General features: G+C 37.4%; 1 protein-coding gene across 4 annotated transcripts in view; it reads left to right on the plus strand.

Annotated features, from left to right (window-relative positions):
- The window catches only part of gcgrb (glucagon receptor b), a 91,850-nt gene that overhangs the window by 10,718 nt on the left and 58,287 nt on the right, over positions 1-22,845 (plus strand). The window contains exon 2 of one of the 4 annotated variants that reach the window (XM_030148790.1): positions 2,512-2,603. The exons of the other annotated variants lie outside the window; for them this stretch is intronic. The gene's annotated coding sequence lies outside the window, so the exon portion shown is untranslated. The remainder of the gene's footprint in view (positions 1-2,511; positions 2,604-22,845) is intronic. 4 annotated transcript variants of the gene reach the window in all.

Genomic DNA, 22,845 nt, shown 5'->3' on the forward strand with positions numbered 1-22,845 from the left:
TTGCCCCTGTCTGGTTAAACAGAGACATTTTATCTGTCAGTGAAAGTCACATAAATTCATCTTCATCTTTCCAGAGCAGTGCTGACGTCATCATCGTGAGACACTGACACAGTTTATTAATTCAGGAAATAACATGGGAGCAGGGAAGCAAAACATGAAGCCTATCAGATGTTTTAAACTGCTGAACTTTCACTACGGATGCAATAGAGATACTGAGCCCATTTACATGACCCTGAAAATACAAACACTGGGAATAATGAGATAATTGACATAATTAGATCTGATGTGTTTACATGCACTCCAGATATATGATAAATGGAAAAACCCTGGTTTAGACGTTTCAGTCCATTATTGAAATATCTGCAACTTTTTTTTTTTTTAATATGTGCGTAGATGTAAAACATGAAAATAAATTAGATTTACAGGTATATGCACATGAAGACATAGGAGTAATGGAGAGAAATCCAGGTGTGTTAGTCTGATTTTTCATAATCAGATTACTGTTGTTATCTGATAAAACAGATCAGATTATGCTGCTTACATGATCACTTGAATAATCTGATAACTCCAGAAAACAGATACTGACTGGAGTATGAGTGTACATGTAAATGTTCATTTGGACCTTGAACCGAACCCTCTTTATTCTCGTGGTCCAACCTTTGTATCTGGGTCTATTTTCTGGACAGGTGCAGTTTTTGGGGGATCAGACCTGGTCAGATGATATTTTGTACAATCTACAGGTTTGGTGAAAGTCATAGAGCTTTAAAATCTATTTAGTAAATTGTTGAAGGTTGAGCAGAAGTCATGGAATCTAATTGTGTTGTTCGTAATGGAATCCCCCTCAAAAACCCCTAGAGCACAAGGCTGTCAGATTTAGACAAGGACACCGAAAAGAAAAGGAACAGCAGACCCAGGTAACAAACTTTGTTAGTTGTCTGCTTTGTTTTCTGACAGATATTAGTTTTTACCCAGGCCGACTGGCTTGTAGTCATTTTGTCGTCTGTCTGTCCATTCTGGCTGAGGGGTATTACTGTGCCAGTGGCGGCGGCTCGTCTTTCAGGGAGGGGAAGCTCATTGTCGGCTTACATAAAAAAAAAAAAAAAAAGTCAAGTTATTTAAACATAAATTCAGCCCTCCGTTCCTTTTTAAGAAAATGGTCAGTGACCTTATCGTACCAACTAAACAAGAAAACGGTGAAATTATGTTAAATTGAAACAAGGAAGTACAATGAGTGTGTTTTATTTACAGTGCAAGAAATGAACAAGTAATTTTGTAGTGGTTTCTCTCTCGATTTCACAGCAGAATGCACAGTGGTATTAAACTGAACTGTGTCAGTGAAGGAGTAGATCTGAAAATAGCTGTCAATCTAACGGGGTTCAGCCTTTCGACTGATCCTCCAATCAGCATGTGGCAGCCTGGTGTCCAGCCCAGCTGAGGTCCGCCCACAGCTCCATTCACCCCCAGAGACGCTGGGTGTCTGGGGGCGGGACAACATCCTGGCATTTATCTAATTACCGTCCAGTTTTGAGGCAATGAAAAATACTGTTCCACTCAGTCCCATTAAAGTGCATGGACACTGGGCGTCTACGGGCAAATGCACTGAGCAGAGATCGAATGAGAAAACAGCGCAACGGGAATGTATGAGAAGTGAACAACATCGAGTCCATTGATTTGTGATAAAGCTGATTCTGAACAAACTCGTCTGTGAGATGAACGTGTTCTAACACATTTGTAGTCAATGAAGTGTCAACACAATCGTACATATTTAACCATTTAATTTTCATAATTTTAGGGGAAGCCGAGCTTCCCTTGCAGTCTATGAGAAATTGCCTCTGTACTGCGCAGTTATATTATGGGACTCAGATGTAAACTTGTTCACAGTCTCTTCACCTTCCAACAAGCACCATGCTGGTTGAGTAAATAACAGACAGTGGCAGGTAGAGCGGGGGTGTCAAACTCATTTTATTTCAGGGACCGCATTCAGCCCAGTGTGACCTTAAGTGGGCTGGACCAGTAAAATAATAACAGTGGGAAAAAGTTAAATGACATTATAATAATTTACAAAGTTAAACATCAGCAACCAGAAATATAAGTGCAATTTTAACAATATTATGCCTCTGGTTATTGTTTTCACATGTGAATTACACCTTACAGATCTCAGTGGATCTACAAAGACACAAAACATTTAGTAAAAGGCAGAAAATTGGTAAAATTGCACTGACTTCTCTTAAGACATTTCAGGTTGTTCATATTTGTTCAGATTATTTACACTTTTTGTAAAAGGATAGTTTCTATATGTAAACATTTTCATGTAATTGTACTTTTTTATACTAAAACAAAGAGAAAAATTTGGAATTGTCATTATTTATAGGTTATTATGACAGTATTTTACTGCTCTGATTCACTTTAGATCAAATTGGTCTGTATATGGAACCTAAATTAAAATGATTTTGACATCCTTGATTGTTAATATCTTCAGTGTAATTTTTGCATTTCACAAATTCATCCCAGGAGTCAGATTGGATCGTTTGGCGGGCCAGTTTTGGACTGCGGGCCCTGCGTCTGTTTGACACCGGTACCATAGAGCTATTTCCCCAACACAGGTAAGTGCCTGTTGTTTGGGCCAACCTTCCCCCTCGTGACAGTGCTCATCATTAATTTTATTAAATTGACTTTATATAATGAATAGGCCTGTAACACTATGCTGGTGTTAAATTAATGCTAGACAGCCCTGTTAATACAGGTCCAGCCTCATGTTTGCAGCCAGAGGGCAAAAAGTTGAATGACAGCAGTGGATCATAACTCAGCCTTGATGTTAGTTGCTCCTCCATCAGCAGCTAGCACGGGGCTAGGCTACTATCTTAGAAATACGTGAAATTTGTGGACGTGGTAACTAAGTCTGTCCATGGAAACTTATGTTTTTCAACTGATGTCCTAGTTATTATCAGACTGAGCTAGCAAAGCAGTTTTTTGTTTATGTAAGCGGTAGTAAAGTCAGAAAATTGTCACTTTTTATATGGCCACACCAACCAATCAGATATAAATATACTTTTATTATTTCGATGTGGCATGTTTGAAATTGGACAGATTGATAAGGACAAAATAAAATATTTTTCAGTTATTTTAATTTTGGGATGAAGCAGGTCTATTTGGTGGGGCAGTTGGAGCATCTGGGTGGGGGGGCCCTGGAAATGAATGTGCCAGAGAATAAAAGTTTAATTTTCCTTTAATAATTGACTAAAGTACACTTCTGTTTATGACCTTGATGCTTAAAATCATTTTACAAGTCCTTGAAAAGCTTTTAAATGTTGACTGTAAGATGTGTGTGAACAGGGTGAATTATAGTATTTCAGAAAGTTTTAATCTAATTTTGCACAGTTAGTATTTTTCTCCACTGAGGACAAATCTTTTTATACAAAAGTGAACACATCCATATATTCATTTCCCAAACCACTCAGCCCTTGAGAGGGTACTGGACCCTATTCCGGCAACCAATGGGCGAAGGTGGGGTAGAGTTCATCATAGGGCTGATATATATACAGACAAACCCTTTACTGTCACATTCACACCTACCAATGACCAGTTGACCTATTGAGTGCACGTCTTATTCACTGTGCTAACGATTGTACCCCCGCCCCACCCATCAAACACATTATACTCTATCAATTAAATGCACATTAACATGAAGAGCTCTGGTACAGAACGCAAAAACAGGTAACAGCTGTTACAGGTCTCTGGTCGTTTAGGCACAGATGGTTTTTAAAGGTTGATATCGTATGATATGTTTGTTAGAGGCAAAAGCTGATAGTCGATTAATGGGCTGATGTCTCCACTCCATAGTAAAAATATTACCATTGTCATTAATGATCTATTCTTATTAGTAGAAACTACATACCTGTCCGATAAAAGCAATCAGTTCAAATATCAGCATCGCTGAACATCAAACTCGGAGTGATTAATCAATAAATCTGGAACTAATTGGGAAAAATCTGGTGTGTTTTTTTTTTACTTTTTGAGGTGTTATTTTCCCTATGTCAATGTAAAATCAAGAAGCCTGATAACAGCCATCGTCTGCTACCGAAGCCAAGTTCTGCAGATAGTAATCGTTTGTAAAATGTCCTGTGGGTGCTGGTTAATTGGCCAGACTAATGAATCTGTGTGTGTAGTTGGGGTTTATCCCATGTCCTATCTACGTCATTTATTTATTCTATATTTATTAGCCACTATATTTTTTGTTTTTATATGTGACTACTGAGAAATATGCTGCTAAATGATTTCTATAAAGATATGTTTCAATAAACCTCTGTTCTATTCTATTCTATTCTATTCTATTCTATTCTATTCTATTCTATTCTATTCTATTCTATTCAGATATTTTTCCTCCTCTGCTTTTTCCATGCATTCATTGTTTTCATCCAACAAACAAACCATTTTTCTTTTACTCTTATTTATTCTTATTCTTCCTTCTATATATATATTTATTTATTGGACTTTAAGGTGTGGAGACCGTGGTTAATATTTGACGGAGTGGACACAGAGGCTTAAGTTACCTTAAGTGTTGGTTTGGTTGGAAGTGTACTCTTTATATATTGTATATTTGGCCTCAACACTAGAACATGTGTCTGGATCTGTCTGACTCCTAAACGTATACCCCTTAACTCTGATCTACTGCAGGTCGTACACTGACTAATGCACCTAAACTACCTCTAGTTGATATTTCAGCTGCATGGCCAATACACAAAACAACAGTAGGCATACCTGAATTACTATGTGACACCATCTTTTTCTTCTCTTTGCTGTCACTGTTTACACAAGAAATACAAACAGCAGTTTTTATCTTCAAATGACTGAATGTAGAGAAAAATATGTAAAATATCTGTGTTAGTGTGGATGGGCTACGTGGGGACAGGAACCTCAGCATTAGTACAGAATACTGATACTGGACTATTAAAATTATTCTGCATATATGCACATTATGTGTTTTTAAAAAAAATTATTGAGAGACCACTCTATAATGCAGGGGTGTCAAATTCATTTTAGGTCAAGGGCCACATTCAGCCAAATATGATCCTAAGTGGGCCGGACCAGTAAAATAATAACATAACAACCTATAAATAATGACTAATAATGATAACGCCAAACTTTTCTCTATGTCTTAGAGTGAAAACATTTAAATTACATTGTAGAAATGTTTACATCTACAAACGGTCTTTTAAAAAATGGGAATAACACAGAACAGCCTGATATTTCTTAAGAAAATAGGTACAATTTTAAGAATATTACACCTCATTTTATCATTCACACATGTGCATTACAACTGACAGATGACAGTGGATCTACAAAGGCACAAAACATTTAGTAACAGGCAGAACAGTGTTAAAATTGCTCTTTTAGGTTATTCACATTTTTTTTGAGAAAGTATAGTTTGTAAATGTAAACATTTTGATGCAATTTTACTTTTTTACACTAAAACAAGGAGAACAAGTTGGAGTTGAGATGAAATTGGGCTATATGATATGTGCACCCTGAACTAAAATGATTTTTAAGGAACTCGATTGTGAATGATTTCAGTGTAAACTTTTGCATTTCACAAATTCATCCCATGGGCTGGACTGGACCCTTTGGCAGGCTGGTTTTCTGACCCATGGACCATAGGTTTGACACCCCTGCTATAGTGCAATAAATATATATAAAACAGCTTGTTAACTCAAATTAATCACTCTTGAAATTGGGTACAAACCATAAACTTTTATGACTCCATACTCTGATGTGCATATAATGTACCTGCATTTGTCTGTCATCAGATATCATGGACTTTTGGATTAATCTGAGTTCTCTGGCTGATGCTACATACCTGCATTATCTGTCACCACACCTCTCTGCCTCTAACCTCCTAAACCTGATTCTTTTTTATGGTCTGACTGAAAAGAAAATGTGTGAGACGCACTCCCTTTGTTGTCATGCCGTGTCTTTCTTCCCTGATTTAATTTTCTCTTTATACTCTATATTAAACGCCCCATATCCTCCACTACATCTTCCTCCCCCAATGCGTTCACACTCCTCTGTCCTGCTCCTTCTCAAATTGCACACTTCTTAATCACCCTATGCTTTCTTCACCCTCTGTCTTGAAGTGTAAAATTGATCCTCTTTTCCCCTTTCTCACCATCTCACTCATTGATTATGCATAGGATGATGTGTACATGAGCGTGGGTGTGATTAGTTCACGAGTCCACACCACAGGCTTCCACTTGAACCCACACTTTAACCATAGCATACATTAGATACGATTGGACAAATTAGTATTCTCATTTCACTGCAATACAAAGCATTTCTAATGAGCTTCACTAAGAGGGAGTGACAAATTAGTGAAGAGAAGCTTGATATAAAAAAAAAAGATTTTAAAAATATGATTGAGTGCTGGATGTGAAATCCAGGCACCAGGAAGAACGTTAATTCTGAATCACCAGCATCTGTGGAGGAAACTGATTAAAAGTTTTGTTTTTAAAAGTATTGTTCTTATACACTCCCCTTTTGTACGAAGTGTCTTGCTGCTAAATTGAAGTGAGCTGCTAAACTGATTTTCATTGCTCCTGTGACAGTGACAATAAAGATCTATTCTATTCTATAGCTATAAAGAGTGTGATTTGTGACACAATATAATTAATAGAGCTTAGTATAGAAGAATACACATCTTTCTGTTGATTGATAATATATTTCCTGTAACAAAGGAAGAAGGAGGATCCCTGCCTTTAAATATGAGTATAAAGAGCATTTTCCACCACATTTCCTACAGCGCTGAAGCAGTACGGTGCAGGGTTTTACTTAGACTACATTCAGACAGCAGGTCTTAATGCACAATTTGGAATTTTTTGGTGAAATCCAATTTTTTTGTGTGCTCATTGATATTACACATTAAATAGCCCTACCTGTACTTACTTCTCCCATAACAATTGTACATATACTGCACAGAACTATTGAACATCCTATTTATTCATCTGTACATTCAATACTTAATATAACCATCTCATTTGCACTAGCTGTATATAACTGCACTCATCTGTACATATTGCTTATCTGTACATACGGTATTTAACTGTATTATACTGCACTTCTGCTATTTGCACTTCTGATTGGATGCTAAATGCATTTCGTTACCCTGTATTTATACTGAGTAATGACAATAAAGTTGAATCTAATCTAATCTAAATACGACTTCTATCAGTTTTGAGTATGAACTGAATGCGACCCTGAAGTGACCTGCATGCGTAAAAGAGGTCCTGATGTAATACGTGACCATGCAGGCATGCACCGTTGATGCAGAATTATGATGTTTGTCACATTTCAATGATGTAAAGGTCAGATAAATGCAACCTGTCCGTTCAGACTGAAGTCGCATTGTAAAATATCAGATATGTATCAGATTTAGGACCACATATGAAAGTGGCCTGGGTCGGATTTGAAAAATGGGATTTGTGCTGCTCAAACTGTCTTTAATAGATCGGAAACAGGTCACATATGGGCAAAAAAGTCAGGTTCGGGACACATTTGCCTGCAGTCTGAATGCAGCCTTAGAGCAGTGGTTCCCAACCTTTTTTGGCTTGTGACCCCATTTTAACATCACAAATTTCTGGCGACCCTAGACATTCAAAACAGAGACATTTTTTTTTGTTGCAAAAATTAATTTGTTTTTGATCATGTAATAGTTTGCGATACTATGTTGCAAATAAATGTTAATTTCAGATGACATTTAGTCTATATAATGTATATTATTATGGATGGAGGCAGAAAAGCCAGGTGTAGATTACTGCACAAAGTGAGAATTTTATTTCCTTGGTCAGGATATGTACAGTCGGTCCAGCTTGGATTTACAAGGCTGACAATTAATACTGAACAAACAATAACTCAAACTATGAATTATGAAAGAGCTGCAGCATCTGAAACTGACCACAATGAACATTTGAAAGATAAACAGAACCACAGTGCTTCAGTTTCAGCTTCACAGTTTGTCTTTTATGGATTGGGACTGTCTGTCAACTCAACAGAGATTTTTTTTGTAATTTTTTTTTTTTAATTTTTTTTTAAATTTTCATCAATTACTAGAAATTTCAGGTGACCCCATTTTAATTCCAGGCGACCCCACGTGGGGTCCCGACCCCAAGGTTGAAAAACACTGCCTTTTATAGTGTGACAAGGGGATCGTGCTGGGAGTAAAGTGGAGTGAAAGCATGGAGTCATAGGCTGCCTCTGAGCTGATCCATTATATATGAGCAGCACATGCTGTATATGATCAGCTGTATACAATGGGAGGAAAGACTAGGAAGGGACACTACAAAAGGAAACGGCTGCGGAAGGCTTTATCTGTGACACTTTGATGAGTCAAGTAGGACACTCTGACACCATCAGCACAGATCTGCTGTCTCTGCTGTTTCCTCACAACGATGACTCCCAGCTGACAAACTTGTTTTACCACCGACTCATTAATTACAGTGTACAGATGAACAGTAAACAATGTTTGATGAATTAACTAAGCGCTGGATGCTAATTTAAACCCTCATGAGGTACATAGATTCATTGTTACAAACGCTACCTCTTAGACACACATACACACATATGCTCGCAATCTAATGACTGAGGGAGATTACTGAGGATATATGCAGGCCTGTCAGCACTGAGATCACACAGCACAGCAGCAATGTCCTCCTGAACTTTACTCAATGAGGTTTTGTGTGGCTCGCAGGTACATCCATACATTCCTTTTAGCGTGTGCATGAGTGCGTGCTTTCATGTAGGAGATAGTCGGGCTCATGGAGAATGTATTTATAATTAGACAGGTGAACGTTTACCCTCTAGGATATCACTTACCCCACCACGTCTTTCACCGTCTCCTAACTAATGTTTTAGTCATGCTGCTCATCTGTCGTCATGACTCCCGTTGTTAGGACAACCATTATCCCAGGTCTCTGTGGGACAGCTGAAGTTTATCCTGATGCTAGCACCCTTACCCATATTTACCCATACTCCGGTCCTTCACGTTAAGAGTGAAATGTCACGTTAGCAGCGATAAACTAGTGAAAAAAACGAAAGATTAAAAAGATTGTCTGAAATAATTTTAGCACCATCAGCATTCCTAAACGGGGAATTAAAAGACAAATGAACATTGATTTTGCTTCATTACACTTGTAGGCTCTGTCTAATATGAATTTATGTATTTAAATGTTTGAGTCTGTATTTTGTTGCGTATTATGGTGTTTTCTTTGTTCTTCCCCTGTTGGTATTGTTTTCCTTCTCTGTTTTTCCATCTAATCCATCTTCCATCTTCTTCATTATTATTTGACTTAGGATTTTTTTTCATTGCAGTTTCAATCACAGCAATTAATCAATTTGAATCAAGAGGAAACACGTACATTGTATTTCATTCATGTTCTTCATTCATCTTATTATGCTGTGTGGTGGGAATACAGTAACATATAATTGCTTGAGCCAGGATGAGGAATGAATTGAGGCCAGTGCTTTTTCTGTGCTTCATATTTCAAAGCTTTGACAGTATAGTCTCACAACCTATAATCCACTCCTGCCAAACACTGTATTAAGAATGGATGCAGAGAACATGTGACATCAAACATCCTTTATCATGTTCACGTAAATGGAGAGAAAAACAAATAATGTTATGCAAGAAATTGCAAACAGAATTCCAAGAACATATATGTGTTTCTATATTTCTAGAGGTGTATGGCAAAGAGCATGAAAGGATGCATAAATATTTTTCATGCTCAGATGTATTATTACACACATGATGTTACATTAATGTTACTTGCCCAGGCGGATCACTGATTAAATAAATAGGGTTGCTGTTTTTAGAGGCGGGCAGGCTGAGCGCTCACATTTAATCAGATTTAAGAAGCTACAGATATTTAGTGTTCATTCAGTGGTGTGATTTTTGAAGACCGGGTAATATTTCATGAGAGGTGATGTCCAGTGAGTCACTCAGCAGAGCGTCATCATGGGAGGGAGATGTCGGCAGAGTGAGCAGTTTGGCTCCGAAAAACTTATGAATGATTTCCTATTTGGAGCTGGAGACCATGGGCACCCTAATGGAATGATTATAGTGATAGGCCTGATTTTTTTTTCTGGGTGAGATGAAATTAAGCTACAATGAACCATTAAAGACCTGGAACAATTTTTGTGGTGACTTCTAAATGAATTTTTCTTTAACAAAATTTTCCTATGATTTATCAGAATTTATTATTTTATTTCCTGCATTTTTCTTGTAGATGTTCTTAAAAGTTCAGAGTAAATTCAAAGGTGTATCTGATAATGTGGAAAAGCTAGAAAAAACCCTGCCTTTTACCTGAATTACTTAAAGCTGCGTCTGACTTTCATCACCAATTTTTCATCAAATCTGTAAAACATGAATCATAGCCCAAGTATCATGAATCCGTAAGCCTTTCTGTGATTACGCACCTGAATCTCTTCCCTCACAGTGATCAATTTTAAGTGTACTCCACCATAAACAGTCCATTTGTTTACAAACGGAGCCGGTCAGGGATTTTCAGAAATTTGTCAAGACGTGCACTGTGGGAAGTGGACTTCCACGCAACTGCATTATGGCCACAGCGGCAACAAACACAGAAACAGCTTCATTGCCTCTTGCTACTGCAGCTGCGTGGAGCTCTGTTATTTTTGTACCTGATTATGTGCACAACTGGCAGATAAATCTTATCTTATCTTATCTTATTATCCTATCTTATCTTATTATCTTATCTTATCTTATCTTGTCTTATCACATCTTATCTTATTACATCCTCCTAAATCCCCTAAAATCCTACACAGTGAATCTTTAAATAGGTGTTCATAAGAACCGTTAATCTCTTAAAGGGGTCATTTTTTGCTAAATCCACTTTTATTAGTCTTTGGTACATTTATTTGTGTATTTTTTTGACTTTAATAGTTGATAAAGTTTGAATTTGAACCCTCCAGGTGCTGCAAAGCTATCTTTATATTCATTTTGGCAAAAAATTGAGTGGATTTCTACAACCTGTTTTAATTCCTGCTTAATTTGTTATGTCTATAACTAGTTATATCATGACATTTGCACATATAAGGTCAAGACTTCTGATTAACATTTCTCTGAGTACGACATAATTGTTTGTTTGTCAGCAGCAGCGGTTGTAGTCCATACTGAAAATATGTCCAAACTTTGAGCAGATTTCCAAAAATGTTCAGTTGTTGGATGAATGGGACAGAGCAGCACAGCCAACAGCCTGGAGGAGGTGGGGTGCGAAGTGGCTCATTTGCATTTAAAGGGCCAGCGCTCAAAACGACCTTTCTGGTGTCATTACTCAGAAATAGGGTTGAAGATGGACCTGTGAATAGGGGTGGGAATCGATAAGAATTTAACAATTCCGATTCCATTATCGATTTTGCTTATCAGTCCGATTCTCTTATAGATTCTCATTGGGTGAGGGAATAAAAGAGTACAAACGTGTAATGCTTTCAGTACAGACCCAGAACCCAAATGCAGAACGCAGAGACGGATGTAAAAGTTTACAGGGTTTATTGAATACAATTAGGATGATAATGATAATGAACAGGATCTTGAGGACAGCGGGCAAGGAAGTCCTCGTCTGAACCGTCCTCCGGGTTTCGGACGCGAACCCACGGTTCGGCACCGGATTTAATGCCGGATCACCGACTAGGGGAAAGCAGAGGGAGGTCAGGGACGGAAACAGGTCATGCACAGGGAGGCAATCAGACAGGCGACAGGACATAGGGAAAAGGCAAACTCACGTACCGAATAATCAGGCGAAGGCGTCAAAAAACCAGGAAGGCAGATGGAGGCTGACAAAAACCGACAGGGAGCAGGCAAAAGACAGGCAAACAGGATGACAAAAAACAGGTCGAACACGGTAAGGCAAACGGACAAAACAGGATCAGAACGCTGGTAAGTAATCTACAAGAGAAAACAAACTGGCATCTGATCAGGGGAAAAGGCAGGGTATAAATACACAAAAGGGAGGGAAGACAACGAGACACAGGTGGAACAAATTAGGGCGGAGTCAGGAAATCAGGGTAAAGGTGAACACCAAACAGGAAGGGAAGTAAAGACAACAGACAAGACACATGAGGAAAACTTAACAAAATAAAACAGGAAGTGACAGACAAACATAGAAGACAGACAACCCCAGACTAACGTCCGGTAACCGGCTTCACAAAACGGGTGTGTTTGCATTAACTGTCTTGTGTAGTTCCATCTCTGCACAGAAAATATACCACATACAGTATGTACGAATAATAATAACAGATGACATCGGACCCAATTTGGGGGGGGGGGGGGGGGCAGCGGCATGCAGTGAAAGTGAAACTAAAGATGCTTCACTAATTCCTCTATTGTCGCATGTCCACTATGTGGAACGCGTTTGACTCGGCTTGGCTCGTCTCCCATTGTTGTGCACCTCATTTCCTTTCCCCTACCTTCGGAAACTTGTATTTGAGAGGGTACGACGTTTGTTGCCAGAACCGGAACTGGGCCTGGTGTTCACTCTGCTGCTACATTCACAAGCGTCGCTAAGTAGTGTATCAAATACGTGACATTCCTGTAAATGAATCACATGCTGTGGACAAATGTTTGAGCATATTGGAGGGATTCCACCCTTTTGAAGACATGGAAGCTTTGACGGTGTTACAAGTAAGTGGACCTGGGGCACCTTTCTGGGTTAAATAGTGACTGAAGCCGTTTGCGCACCCTTGAACGCAAATAGTGAGTGAACAATTTGTCAGCGAATGCAGAGGCTTAACAAATGCAAAATCCATTTCTGTTCTCGTTGTGTTCGCTAAGCCATCATTCACTCACTATTTGCATTCAGGGGTGCGCTAAACAGGTGCGTTCACTATTTAACCCAGAACAACGCCTCCACTCCTGCTGTTCCCAGTCATCTGACAGCATTATGGTTAGAATGAAGAAATATTATAGGATATCTGTGAGCCCGGATCTGTGACCTCCTCCCTTACCCTCATTTGTCTGGATGGACCTCCTCACCCTCATCAGATTATAGATGCCCCCCCCAAACACACACCCACACCCACACTGAACTGAACTGAAATATTTACACATATATATGGTGCGTTCGGCTGGACGTCTAAGGATGACCCCAGTTATTCCACTGGTGACTTTATTAACAGAACTCTGAACGGTTCCTGTTGGTCATAACCACACCGAACAACAGGACAAACAGATTGTATAGACAAACTGAACGCTGTTCTGTTCCTCTCATCCACGCACTGATATCTCATTACGTGCGCACACACACACACACACACACACACACACACACTCGCTGGTGTGTGTAGCACCGGTTCACTGGCTCTGGCCCCATACGGTTCTCATTCATTCATTCATTCATTCATTCATTCATCTCCCAAAGCCACACACACTTTGTCCTGAAATAATCTATAGTTATCCATAAATCGATAGAGAATAAAATTCAGTGAGCGGATCAAGCCTCACTCGGTAAATTTGTTTTTATCAGTGCAAAATGTCCATGGGAAAAATCTGATATCATTAAAGATATGATCAAACATGTGTTAAAAATCTTCTTTTTCAAATGTAAATAATATTTCAAAGGAAATACATGACAGAAACGAAGTGAAATGAATCTACAAGAATACATCCTCCTTCTAATGCGGACCTCTTAGGTCCACGTTAAAATCAGCCCTGTAACGAGGAACTGGGCGAGCTCACACTTTTAATCAACTAGCCCAGAAACGGGATAGCACATTTTGTGTTGCGTTGGGGTTAACGAACTAACGTATGAATGCATTTTGCGTTGCGTTGCGTTAGTTGTTAACGAACAAAGAGTGAGCCCAGAAACAGGATAGCACAAAATGCGTTAAATGGATGCATTTTGGGCTTAATGATTTAATGAGCTAGTGCAGAAATGAGCCCCTGGTGTTGTCTTTTTAGACTCTTTCGGCCTCAACACCATGTTGGCTACGTTCTGACCAGAACAATGCAGCGTACGCATGACATCATCGTGCATGTGCAACGAAGGCGGAATCGATAAGCAGAATCATTAAGCAGACAGGCAAACGATTCCAAGGAATCGAGCTACTGGGATCCAGTTCTCAAAAAGAACCGGTTCTCGACTCCCATCCCTACCTGTGGAGTTGAATTAATGAAGAATTCAGACCCAGGCATAGCATTTACAGTTTATGTAGACCACAGGGAGATGTTTCAAAATGCATATTTCCATTTTTAAAAAAAAAAGCAAAATATCACTCTTTTAAAACAAGGTTATTTAAAGGTTGTTCTTTAAAAAGCATCATTTATTTCTCATACATCCCCTGAATTAAAACAATTTATTTGCACGATGGCAGCCACATGCATTGAATATTCAAGTTTCATGTTCAACTGAATATTAATGTCTGTAACTGTTTTATATTGTATCTTCTATCTGTTGTAAGAAAACACACAGAAGACGCTTTAATAATAAATCAGTTCACACCACTAAACCACACAATTTTTGTTTCCATATTCTTACAGTTTATGTTTCTACACCAAGTCTTAACATAGGTTCAGAGTCCCAGGTTCGCTCTACTGTAAGGAGGAGTGAACGTCACATTCATTCACAAAATTCCAAAATAGTATTGTCCCAAATACCATTTGTGATTTCTTTGCCTTAAGAGAGAGTAATTGTAATCTCAGAGCTCTTTATATTTGTGAATGGACAGAAGCGAGGACGAATGTGAAGTCTAGACGGACTAGGGTTGTGGGTGTGAAATTATGGAATAGACCGAATGATGAATTTAACTTATTCACTCCTTTGATAAAGTTTTTAAAAAATGCCATAAGTTTAAAATCATTTAGGAATATTGAATGGAGATGGTAGAAATGTTTTTGTTGTTACTGATTTTTTTTTTTTTTTTGATGGTGTGAATGCTCATTGCTGTACACATTTAATTTAATGTAGGCAGTGTATCGGGTGAAAAGGACAGCAAAAAAAATAAGCTTTTGCTTCTAGCCTATTCCTTTATTGATTTTTATGTTTATTATCATTATTGTACTAAGTGCAATGATTAATGTACAAACCAAAAATAAATAAATTCCTTCATTCATTGTTTCATGACAGTATTTGATGAATATAACGGAATATATTTTAAATGTTAGAGCATGTGTCCTGCAATTTGTTGTGAAATATATTCCAGTAGTAATCCTCCAAACACTGTGAACACTATGCAGTCCAAGCCCTGTATCTGATTTAACAAAGTTTCACATTATATTTTACAGAAGTGTTTTTTTTTTTTTTTTTTTTTGGATGTTGAGGTTCTTCAAATATTGTCCTTGGGGAAGATGATAATAGAACCACTCACATGGACCTTTTTATTATTTCTGGAAGCCCTCATAGGCACTCACAAACAAACAAGATGAGGGGAACTGGAAAAAGGAAGCAACTCTAACAGTTAGAGGAAGTGGGTATATTTTATCTTTTGGGGATATTGTGGGAAAATAAAGTTTGCCAAATACATAAAATGCTCATATCTTGCCATTGTGTGAAAACTATAATAGAATGGTAACTGGAGCTGCAGTTCTCCTTTCAGGTCTAGTGATTCAACACTGAAACAAAGGTATTTATTGTTAAGAAGCTGTGTCTTTACTATCATGAATCACACCTGACGTCCAGAATAAAAAGCCTCAGAAGCACAGCGCTCTGACCTCAGAGCTGCAGGAATCCTGATCAATACCTTTGGACCTTCAGGGCGGTGGACTCAGAGGCTCTATATGTGTTTAATCTCACAGAACCTTGAGCAAACCTTCCCCACAGCCCACTACACACACACACACACACACACACACACACCTACACACACCTACACACACACACACACAAACACACACACACACACACACACACACCTACACACACCTACACACACACACACACACAAACACACACACACACACACACACCTACACACACCTACACACACACACACACACACACACACACACACACACACACCCACACACACCTACACACACACACACACACACACACACACACACACACACACACACACACACACACATCACAAGATAAAAGCATGCTTTTTACAGGAAAAATGGACAACAGTAGAATAAATCCATCAATTTATCAATTTCCAGACTCAAATTAATTATCTGAATGATCTAATATCAATCAATGCGGCTTTTAATCAATGCCATTTCTTGTGGGAGAGTAAAGCTTGATGTAAAACCACTTACTATGTAGGTCAAGTAATGCTTAAATCAGAATTGTATTAAATATATTACTGTAACTGCTTTGGGTTCAGATATTAACCCATAAAGACCAAAACCTCCACGACAAAAAACATCTCCTGAAATAAAATGTTTACTACCTGTTGAGCCATTAATCCTATCAACCCATGTAAGTAACTGGTGTAAATGCAGTTTGTCATGTTTTCATGGTCATCAGAGGCTCTGTAGTGAACATGGAAACACTGTCACCTACAACATTAATTCATCAGTAAAACCCATGGGATTTGATTAATGACAGTGGATGGACACACTTGTTTTTATGTTCAGTTATTGATATCTTTGCTATAGTTTTCTCTGTTTTTGATATCATAACCCTCAACTTTACTCTGAGCTTGAATTACCATCTGCATGAGCAGTGCATTAAATAGAGAAAAATACATGATTTACACAGAAAAAATGCAAAATAAGAAAGATAATATTACAATCAATGGTGATAAATCACTTACAAAAGGTTAAATATAGAGAAAAATTCATTTGGGAACTACCACAAAAATAGCACTGGGTCTTCCTGGGTTAATGTAAACATTAATATTAGTACAACATGTTAGGGAGTTCCTTGTGGAATTCATAAGATTATTTCTCTAAAAATCTCATTCAGTGCAATTCAGTTTTATTTATACAGCCCTGTATCACAAATCAAAAATCTTATTTTTATGATTATGGTGAACTTTATTTTGAACAAAAGTAGGAACAAAATACAAAGGTGAACAAAAACCAAAAGAAACTACAAATGTATTTATTTTTTTCATCCTAACAACAGAATGGTGGTCTGGCTGCCTTTTTGTGCTGAACAAATTTGCTTTGCCAAGGGAAACTTCATAAAGTATATGAAGCACCCCTTGATATTCTGGAACAGGAGGAAGGAAAAGAAAGGGGTAGGACAGAAGGAGAGAGTGAAGTGGAGAGAAAAAGGAAGAAGATGAAACCACAAATTTAAACAGAACACTCCAGAATATCGAAGGCAATAAACCGAGCAAAAAAGAACACAATGTACAACTACCTCACTGCAGCACCTCAACAATGCTTTATGTCAAAAAAAAAAAAAGAGCTTCTTTTCAACCTGTAAAATTACATACACTAAACACTCTGTTCTTGTACTCTTGAGTCATGTGAGGAAAAAATTGATAGAAAAGGTAGAAACACAGGAGACAGTGTAATACAGGTGCAGTGTATATGCAACGATAACCGAGAACCCCTGAACTGAATCAATATTGAATCCAGTCAAAGTGAATGATGATTTTGCATCCATTCAGGAAATCAGTGTCAGTACCAACCCTAAAACCACTCAGTCACTGTCAGTGTCCCTCTGACTTGAGCGTCCACCATCTCTACAATGAACCACATTCTTCATGTCTCAGTCAGTCCTCAAAATCCAGGCATCTCGTTGCGAATACAGCAGGAGTGAGTCTCCACAAAGCATGGGCTGCCTGGGATCAGAAATCAAGCTGTGAGGATAAAAATCTTCCAATTCCAAATGGATCAAGTACTGACATGGACACAGTACGCAGTGAGCAAATTTAAACTTATTTGGGTTTTTTGGTCATGTGTCTGACACCGACAGTATTTCATTCTAGGACACTTTGTTGTTCATGACTTTTCTTTTGTGCTTTTATTTATCTGACTGTTCCCGCAGACATACAAGAGAATTTCTGAAAGGAAAATAAATGAAACTAAATTCTGTTGTCACTGGAATGTCATGCATGCATGTGAATACCATAAACTAATGCACAAGATATTTCAAGTCAGAAAAGAAGCTGAGGAATATATGAAAAAGGACAATGAGGTGTGTGGAGGTGTTATATTATACTTTTACGTAGCATGTCTCTTCATTTTTAGTCTATTGCCTATATGTTGTTGAAGCCACCTGCTGGTTACAACCCATACTTAAGCACTGTTGCTTAGCGACAACCACTGAAGTAACAATACAGAGGAAACTGGGAGACATAGTTATACAGTGACGAAGTTAATGTCAGAATGGAACAGAGGAGGGACTCTTTATTTTAATCCACTCAATTCTGTGAGAAGGTTTGTGCATATGTTGGTTTCTCTGTCTGTCCCCAGTACCTGTGAAATTAATTTTCTTACCTATTTCAAGTTAGATTGTTTCGACACATGGTTGGTTGGTTGTTATAATTGAGATGCTGCTGATGAAAGGACAGTAGATGTATTGTTGAAGTTGCAGTTCTTGTTGTGTTTGTTCTTTACTTGCTCCCAGATCTTTAAATAATGACAGGCTGGAGAAGAAAAGAGGCTCAAACTGTCTTAGATACTTTAAAAAACAGTGACAATACAGTTGAACGTGTGGAATAAACATATGTAAGTACAGTCACATCAGCTCTTGCATTAATGATGCAACATTGACAGCAATTTACACATTCAGGAGGCAGTTTTGTTGACAGATTTTCTTCCTGGTTTTGACTGCAGCGGCTGTGTTGCTTTTATCATTCATGAAGTTTTTTTTTTTTTTTTTTACATTATACACTGCCAGGCCAAAAAGGCAGCGACACTCTAATATTTAGTTTTACCACCTTTACCTCTGGCACATTCACTATTGCATTGTTGTAATACTTATGCAACATAAATGTCACAGTATTTGTTTCCATCCAGAGTTGCATTAATTTTTCATCATGATCTTGTATTGATGATTACGACGGCAAATTAGGGCCACATAATATAAGAAAAACACTTGTCACTACGAGAATAAAGTCATTATATAATAAGAATAAAGTCATAGCTTTAAAAAACCTATTATGTAATGAGAATAAAGTTGTTATATTTCGAGAATAAAGTCATGATATAATGAGAATAAAGTCGTAGTTTTAAAAAACTCATTATTTAACAAGAATAAAGTTGACTTTTATGAGATTAAAGTCATAATATTTTGAAAATTTGACACAGTTTCCGATTTTACAGCGAACACAACAAGCAAAGCAGCAACTTTCACTTTTGTTGGACTCCAAAACTAAGAAAAGTAGAATCCTCACAGTTTTTTGAGAAACAGCAAACCCTATAGCTCTGGTGTAACCACTGACAGCCCTGCAGCCAAAAACTTTGTCAGTTTCTCCTCTACAAAAGAGGCAATTTGCTCCAAATTAGTTCAGTTCTTACAATGAAACAAACCCAAACATGTGCAAACTGTCTTCAAAGTCCTTAGACTAATGATAATGTATTAATGGGGGATAGACTCAGAATTCAGCGTAAACCCAGAATGAAAGTAGAACTTCACAAAATGTTCCAAGTTCTCCATTATTCGATGAGTGGGTATGGCTTTATTCTCATTATATAATGACTGTATTCTGTTAAATAATGAGTTTTGTAAAACTGTGACTTTATTCTCATTATATAATGACTATTCTTGTAGTGACAAACGTTTTCATTACCTCCGCCAGGAGGTATTGTGATCACTTTGCTTTGTGTGTTTGTTTGTTAGCAGGATAACTCCAAAAGTTATGGATGGATTTCATGAAATTTTCAGGAAATGTTGATGCTGGCACAAGGAAAAAAGGATTACATTTTGGTGGTGATCGGGGGGGGGGGGGGTCTGTTTTGACGGCGGTCTGCGCTCCCTGAGTGCTTTTCTTGTTTTCTTATGTGGCCCTAACACACCGTCGTAGATGAAGGAGAGTCAGACCACTGTGTCAAGTTTGCGCCATCACATCCCAAAGACTATCAATGTGGTTCAGGTCTGGACCAAGGTTAGAATAGTTTTGGGTTTTTCATTGTAGTTTAGTTTTATTTAGTTTTGACTTTTTTTTCTCTAATTCAGTTAGTTTTAATTAGTTTTTAGAGCAGGTTTGCTAGGGTTTTTTTTGTGTGTTTATTTTCTAAATGCTTAGTTTTAGTTGAGTGTTAGTGTTAGTTTTATTTTTTTCATACCTGTGGAACACTTTATTTTTTCGGGGCTGGTTGGGACGGGTCATTGATTGAGGAAAGACACAAAAATATGTACACTATCATGTTTAAATTTCCTATAGCAGGTTAAAATATTTATCGATATATAGCCTGTTATAGTTCATATTGTTTGATGTGGATATAAAAGTTGTGAAAATTTCGTGTAAGATCCGCTGTATAAAAGAGGTGTAGAAATCAGGAGGCGAACGTTGAAAGAATGTTAAGGTTCGTTTTCCTGGTATCATAAGTGACGTTGTTTATGGAGCGCACCCACATGTACACCCCCTACCCCTGATCATAGCTTTTTCATAACAGAAAGATGGGTATATCATTTTTGCTTCATGATGCAGGCTCCAACTAAGAGTATTGTTATAACAATACTCTTACTTGGGGATGAATTCAGTGTAAGGTTTACGTGGCATAGCAGGCAGAAGTGTAACAGATATGACATAGATGGAGGTCCATCAAAAGTGCTGAAGTGTCTTTTTTATGGGAATAGATGCTTTTAACATGTGAAGATCAAATGTGCACTTAAGTGTTCAGATATGTGCTCAGCCTGTCATATATGTGTGTATATCCCCTTTCTATTTCTGACAATAATTGATTTTCTTCCATATCCGTCATCTTCTCTTAATCTTATGACAGAAATGGCCTGAGGCTGGTTGAATAGATGTGCAGGGCGTCGTGTTGATATCTTAATGAAGTCTCCCGTCTCAGCTCCTCGGTTCTGACACTGATACTGATGCTTTGACACTAAAAATGACATCTATTACATTTTATCAGAAACACTCTGGCCTGGTTCTTTTTTTTTTGTTATATTTCATTAACCCATTAACTGCTGCTTCTCTTCTTTTTCCTATTTGTCTTCTTTCCAATCAAGCAGAAAAACAGCGATGGTAAAAACTGTCATTCACACCTGACAGATTTGTTTCATGATCAGTAATACACACACACACACACACACACACACACACACACACACACACACACTAACAAACATTTATGATTGTTAGATGTAGAGACCAGTGTTGATCCACCCTGATTGGTGTTGTTGACAAAGCACTACTCCTGCTGAGTTTGTCTTCACGTATCAGTGCACTGCTCTACATGCACACACCACAACACACAAACACACACATGCCCTGAGTCACCCGCTAAGTCCTGCTGTTTCCACCTCAGGTGTAATTTTCCAATAGGTACCAGATCTATAATGGCAATTCACCCAAGTTTTACTCCTGGGCCTGGCCAAGCGAGTAATGGAGTGAGAAAGCACTGTGCAGCAATATCAATCATTCCAGATCTGTTTTTACAAATTGATTTAGCAGCAACCATAATAGCTCTAATTGTAGGTCTAAGTAAGTACGTTAACATGCCATTAAGGAATAATAACCAAATATTTAATAAAAACATGAATTTATTATCATTGCCAAAGGAAAGGAGTGAAGAAAAATACACAGCAGTTATTCAAGGTTTGGAAAAAATACCAAACAGTGCTGTTCCTCGAGGAAAGTGTAATATTTAACATACCACACTTTTCTTAATATATGAGAGTGCATTATATTTAAAAATGAAACTGATATCATTTTTATTTTAGTTTTAAAAGACATTAATTCATGGTAACGGAGTGAGAATCCAAAAAAGTAACAGAGTGAAGTGTTTGTTCAGTGTGATGCACCATAATAATAATCAAAGATTTTATTAAGATACTGATCAAATTATCAGTCTTTCGCAACATATGTTTCATATGTTTACTATATTTGATACACATCTTTCTGCTGTTTTTTTTATTTTTTTTATAATAAATAACATTCAAAATCATTATAGTATTTGATTATTATGAAACAAAAGATTAGACACAGGCATATATTTTGAACATATTTATTCACACATTGCTATTTACATTCTGAATATATGCTGTGTACATTCATTTCCAACCTTTACTGTTCTTAATTTACAATGTAATCCCATTTATTTTCTTATATATCCAGTTGTAATTCAGGTACAAATTAAATAAACACAGTTTTAGAAACTAGAGATGTATGTCTTTCATGCTGAGTAATCAAAAATATTGTTTTAGAGAAAAAAGTGACTGACCATGAAGTTCATTTTGCCTTGACCAGACCCTCCAACATTATGTCTGTAGTGAAAATGTCTCAGCCACTTCCTTATCTCATGCATGTCAGACCACAGATAAAGATCTAATAAAATGAAATAAAATATGTCTTTTATGTAAAATAAAATGATATTATATAACATATTGGGACACATCACATCCACAGATTGTGGTTTCAGTTTAGTTCAGTTCATTTCAGTTGCTGATGAATTTTTTCCAGAGTTAATACTAACAGTAACCAACAAAACAAGACACTAAATTACACAGAAAACCAAAAATGCCTGTTGATTTGAAATACTACGTTCATGCCAGTTGTTGTTAATAATTATAGAGATACATGTGAGTTCTTTTCAGCCTAAAGGATGATTTTTTCCCTGAGTGAACATTGTAGAAAGTAGGCAGTGACTTGTGGTTTAAAATGGTAATTAATGGTAAGAACGTGACAAATATATTAGAAATCTTGAGACAAAACAAAGAAATTACAATGAAAAAACAATTATCAGCTGAGTCAAATTAACTCATAAAGACC

The sequence above is a fragment of the Sphaeramia orbicularis genome, chromosome 1 (assembly GCF_902148855.1).
Source record: "Sphaeramia orbicularis chromosome 1, fSphaOr1.1, whole genome shotgun sequence".
Taxonomy (NCBI): Eukaryota; Metazoa; Chordata; class Actinopteri; order Kurtiformes; family Apogonidae; genus Sphaeramia; species Sphaeramia orbicularis.